Here is a 6,000-nt window from a genome sequence, read left to right as displayed (position 1 = left end):
AAATTCAAAAATAGGCATTCGTTTTACGTAGTTTTAAGTACTTAAAATGAACGGAAAACGGAGTTATGTAAAACAATGGTGGATAAATTAACGCAATTTGCTTATAAACATACGCATGTAAGCCTTCATATTTGAAATATTATTACCGCTCACTAAATACCTTCAGAAATTGCGGTGATTTTCGACATGCACACCGGGGACTCTGTATATTTGTCTACTCTGCGCCGCCGCCGGTACACAGTGCTTTCATGCATCGCTTGACTTATGATTTACTTTGCAAATACTGCTTTCGCGTTATTGTTCTGTTTTCTTTATTAGAACACTGGGTTTATTGTGGCCGAGCTAATTTATGATTGTTCGTGTTTAGAAAGAAAATGTTAAAAATATTTAGTTCGAAATGGACTTTGTAAATATATATTAAAGAAAAGTAAAACAAAGTAATGTTTTCGAAAGAATTTCTTTTCATTTTTTAAGTAGGCCACAGGATTTTTTTATATTTCACAATCACTGTAGTATACAGTCATATCGAGCCAAATTCGTAAAGTATAAAAAGAAAGGATAAAAGTTTGACATATTACATCATCTAACTTTGTTACTCAGTCGTATAATGATACTACTTGTACAAATTGTACAGAATTAAATTTAACTGCGTCTACATTAGCTGCGTCTACGCTGTAGGCGCTACAAGTGCTACGAAACGTAGCAAGTGCTACGAAACAGCAAATGCTAAATGTAAAATTTAAATTTGTCAGTCGAATTGTATTTTTTTATCAATGTGGTTGTGGTTTTAGAGTGTTTATGTTTTCTCACGATTTCCTGCTTTACTATACGGCAGCATGTACCAGACAACCGATTTCCGTATAAACTAATAGAAGAAAATATTAAAGCACAAATTCATTATCAGCAAAACAGCATCTTCCTTAGAGAGATATCACAAACAAAGATGTAAATTACCCTCCCAACTTACGGCGACCCCATGAAGTGCATCAAAAAGAAACTTGCCAAACATTCAGGCGAATATATTCCCCACAACAAAATTGTACACACATGTTTATCTCTTTACTCAAAGAAACATAGCCGGAAAAAATTCAGAGAAGGCTATCACGGTCCGATTCTTTGCGCTTTACAAAAATAAAAATGGAAAATATAAACTAAAGTCAACCTTACGTTGAAGTAATACAGTCGCGCAGAAAAGCGAAGAATTGTTTGTCAGCGTATGTAACTGTAAGGTCGTAAAAATAGCGTCCCGTTTACGAGACGATGATGGCCGAAGATTACCGAATTCGCCCGAGCGAAAGCCTCGGGTTAGAGCAGGGGAACGCATAAGGGCTTTCGAAAGGGTAAACATTTTAGGTATTACTAAAGTAGTTTCTAAGAACCTACTTTAGTAATACCTAAAATGTTTACATATCATTGACATACAAATTTGATAAAATCTTATGAAATCTAATAATAAAATTAAATTAAGTAAATCGTATGATATAAAGAAAAATATTGTAAAATATTTGTGTAAATACCGCAAAATGTTCCAATCGAACTCCTATAAGCAAAACAACCTTTATCCTAAAATAACAAAACGAAACATTTATACACGTGCAAAATTTAACTTAAAAGGATAAGAGTAAATATTTTTATTACGCGCAAAACAAATTGTTACTAGAACAATATTTATTCACAATAAGCTAACATTCCCATAAATCCGAAACACAATAACAGAATTAACTAGGATTTATCGCCGAGAGATGTTCAGAGGAACCTTTAACGAGCCTAGCGTCACGGCAGCTGAGAATTCGTCATGAATCGGTGTCCATCGTGCCGACAATCGGCACACGCCATTTTCATCTCTTTTTACGGAATCTGCGCGGGCAGACATGCGCAGAAGTGGCTTAGCCTCAAAAGCCGTCAGTGAAGCGGCGCGCCTTGCCGCAACGTGTTACAACCGCGCCCCGACGAATATTAATGCAATTTCAAAATTGGAACGCGACAGAAATTGCCAGTGATATTTTTTGAAAGTGTCAACACTTTTGTACGCGATTGACTCGTGCAAACGTTGTTAGGTGTAAGTGATTGATAGTGTATGTTTAAGTGAATATGTTTAGTGCGTGAGACTTTAACGGTAGTGGATTGAAAACCGGAGTTTCCTAATGGTGAGTTACGAATTATCTTTTGCTGAACTCTGTTCAGAGTAATTTAATATGTTAAAAGCTTTTCCTAGAGACGACAATATTTTATTATAGCAATATTGGTTGTTTTGAATCACGTTGAGACGTTATGAATGGCAATTTATTTAGGTTAGTTTATATACTTCACAAAAAATCTAAAATTATTTTTTTGGATTTTATAAATAATTTAATTACGTTTTCATAGTCTCCATGTACCTATGTGCTCCTCTATAGCAGCTAAAACTGTTTGAAATAGGTCACGTGTCAAATTTCACGGCGGAGTTTGTTGAAAAACTCGATAAATCGAGGTGACCTTGTTTTTACTATGTATAGTTTTTGGCAATGTGTGAATTACTTATATGTTTTAATATTAATTTTCTGATATAGTTTAATTACCTTATTACGTATAAGGTAATTAAATTATATCAGAAAATTATTTATTTCATATAGGTCGATCGAATGAATGTTATTGAAATTTCATAGGCCAGCTATACGTAAGATATTAAATATTTGTGTTAAACCTTGCAACATAGGTATTATGTTCGCGTAAATCTAAGAAACATTTGGTAAGTAAATATTTTAAATGGCTTAAATAACTACACACGACTAAATGTAATATTTCAAAATACGTGTTCTTTTAATCATTAGATAAAACAACGGATTTGTATTTACTATTTAGAATAGTCAATTTTAATCCATAGTTTAAGACCCGATAGTCGAACTGCCATTTTTTTCCAATTAATTATTTTGATTATATGATGTTTGGAATCGTATTTTTTTGCTGATTCCGATTTATTCTCTACAAAAAATCAGATTACGTCTTTTCAACTATATTTTGTTACGGTCGGTGTCTTTACCCGCGTGAATTTCCACTTGTATTAGAAGTTCATTACAACTGCCTCTAATATTCTTTACAGTCGTCTTCCTCACAGCCGGAGGTCATGGCCAAATTTTAATTTATTTATTTATTTGCTTCAAAATACTGTAGAATAAGTGTTACAGTAAATCATCGTACGAATACGTGTAATGCTTCTAAAATTCAAATTCAAAAAAATTCAAATTCAAATCATTTATTCAGAAATTAGACCTTCACAGGCACTTTTTCTCGTCAATCTTTATATTTATAGTTATTTCTCACAAGCTACAAACTACTGGCATTTCGGAACGACCACTGCTGAGAAGAAATGCCGAAAGAAACTCATTTGAACAGTGTTGGTCCCTATCATGCCAGATCGGCTTACCATTATTGTTTCTTACAATGTTTTTTTTTTCTTTCTAATAATATATAAAAGTACATAATGTACATAGTCTAAATAGCATGCAAATATTAAATATCATTAAGTGAAATTATGTGTTCATTCCACTTAATGATATATAATATTTGCAACGACATTCTTGACAATATTATTGGAGTGGCTTGCCATCCTTCTCCATTTTGCACACTAGATGATAAATTGTCAAAGTGCAAGTTTCTCACTATGTTTTCCTTCTACAAAAAGAAGTGTTGGTCGCATTAAGTACTATTATACAAACTCTCGTAGCTGAAGAATTATTCCAACGAGATTTTTCAGTTCACAGGCGGTCTTAACTATTACATCAACACCGCTTCAAGCATACCTATATATAGCATATATAGGTATGCTTGAAGTATATATGCATAGCTGTCTTAAACTGTCACATCGTACGTTACTCTCCGGACATATCTACAGGGTTACACCACTGCAACAATTACGTGATAAGGGTAAGACTATTGAAATATTCGGTTACGTTAAAAGGGTCACATTGGGGGTGAGATAAATAGATATTGTCATGTTTGAATGATGTTAGCTGGCGTGTTCTGACTATGGTCAAAACGTCGTAATTTAAACTGGGTATTATTTCTCGTGTTTCGTGACTTCATAATATAGATAGCAAACTTCGCCAGAAATAACAGTTCAAATTTAATATCTGTACTTCTGTATACATCCATAAAGGTCAATACACCAGCAATGGGTATATGCCTCTTATTCTTAAAAATGTTCAAGCATACTTTGAGCTAAAGTATGTTCTGTCGCGTTCAGTCAATTTTATTTATTTTATTTCCCCACACCATATGATTTTGTCATTGAACCGAGAGGTCCCGGGTTCGAACCCCGCTCGGGTCATGATGGAAAATGATTTTTTTCTGATTAGCCCTGGTCTTGGATGTTTATTATATGTATTTGTTATAAAATATAGTATCATTGAGTTAGTATCCCATAACACAAGTCTAGAACTTACTTTGGGGCTAGCTCAATCTGTGTGATTTGTCATAATATATTTATTTATTATTAATATTTATTATCTATACTATGCTAAATTGCTTTGCAGTTTATTAGCAAAATAAAGAAAAACCGTCTCACATAATCTAATTCTATATGATGTATGATACTTATTTTTATCTACAACAACAGCATTACACATTGCCAACGCCAAGATTTGCCACAATGTCAAACTATAGTGATAAAACATACTTTAGCTTAAACTATCCTTCAACATTTTTATGAATAAGAAGGTTAATAAATATAACAGGACGTATTTTTATTGGCTGTAACAGGTCACAGGCGATTAGACGTCTTGTGTTGAGTACTGAATAGAAAACAGGTTATGAAAGTCATGAATCTGTTTAGTGAGTTAATGTGCAAACAGTTCCATTGTTACATAATTGTAATGATTTATTAATTTTATGTGATTCGATTAATAAACCATTAATTTAGTTTACTCACAATGTCAAATTGTGCGATAGTGAAGAAATATACTTTAGCTTAAACTATCCTTAAACTTTTTAATGAATAAAAAGGAAACGAAAGATTACTATGATCATTTGTACATATTTGATTACTATATTAATCACAAAATAGAATTAACAATAAATACAAACAGAATCATATTAATTTGAACTAAAAACTATTTTAAAAAATAACTTATTTATACATCCTTATCAATTAAAAATATCTAGTGAAGGCCCTATAGTCAAGGTGCCCATCACACTGAGAGTATTATTTCCGTCAGTATCAAATCGACGTCGAATCATTCCTGATCAGAGTACCCCCGCAATGCATCGTAGTCAAATCAACACGTAGCGTGACTGAACACGCCTTTTAGTGTTATCACCATGAATCGAAACGGTTGCTTTTTGTAATACTTTTAGTTTACAGTGAAACACTGCGGTAACGTGGATATTTATATCAAAATTACATGCTACATGGCTAATATCAAAAGATTTTAATCCTTTATAGGTTTACTATATTGCTCAGCAATCAAAATTTTTTTAGTTCCCTTAATTCACTGTAATTTAGGAATCATGATCTAGGGATCATAGAATTTTTAGGGATCATAAAGATTTTGATCTAGGGATCATAAAAAGTAAAATATTGCTTCTTCTTCTTCGTCTTCTTTAGCCTTTCTCAACCACCTTGTTATAAGCCTCCTTGAAAACATTGTTTCTTAGCGTTACATCATCATGAATAACAGATAATGCATGTATAGTATATCAATTACATAAAATTATATTACCAATCTGCCTAGCTGGTTCCAACAGTGACACAGTTATAGCTATATCAAAAACAATGTAAAACTTGAGTAACGAATGAAAAAACATTTTTTTTTAAATAAACAAAGCAGCCGTGGAGCTATTAGCAGAATGACACACGGCCGGCCGACCAATTAGTGCCGAGTGACCGATAACTGGACCCTTCCTGAGCGAAGCTGGTAAAACGCCGATAAGCCGTATCTTTTTACCCTTTGTTGCTTTTTCCAATCACTAATTTTGAATGCAAAAATTTTCCCTTAAAGAGGTAAAAAACCCGCAACAAAAGCC

General features: G+C 33.0%; 1 protein-coding gene across 1 annotated transcript in view; it reads left to right on the top strand.

The window, feature by feature from the left end:
- The first annotated feature begins 1,898 nt into the window (after nt 1–1,898).
- Nlg3 (Neuroligin 3) overlaps nt 1,899–6,000 on the top strand; it is an 82,712-nt gene continuing 78,610 nt past the window's right edge. Inside the window, exon 1 of the mRNA XM_053745622.1 lies at nt 1,899–2,147. The gene's annotated coding sequence lies outside the window, so the exon portion shown is untranslated. The remainder of the gene's footprint in view (nt 2,148–6,000) is intronic.

The sequence above is a fragment of the Plodia interpunctella genome, chromosome 5 (genome assembly GCF_027563975.2).
Source record: "Plodia interpunctella isolate USDA-ARS_2022_Savannah chromosome 5, ilPloInte3.2, whole genome shotgun sequence".
NCBI lineage: Eukaryota > Metazoa > Arthropoda > Insecta > Lepidoptera > Pyralidae > Plodia > Plodia interpunctella.
Note: the sequence above shows the minus strand (reverse complement) of the source record. Positions and strands in the feature narration are given on the sequence as shown.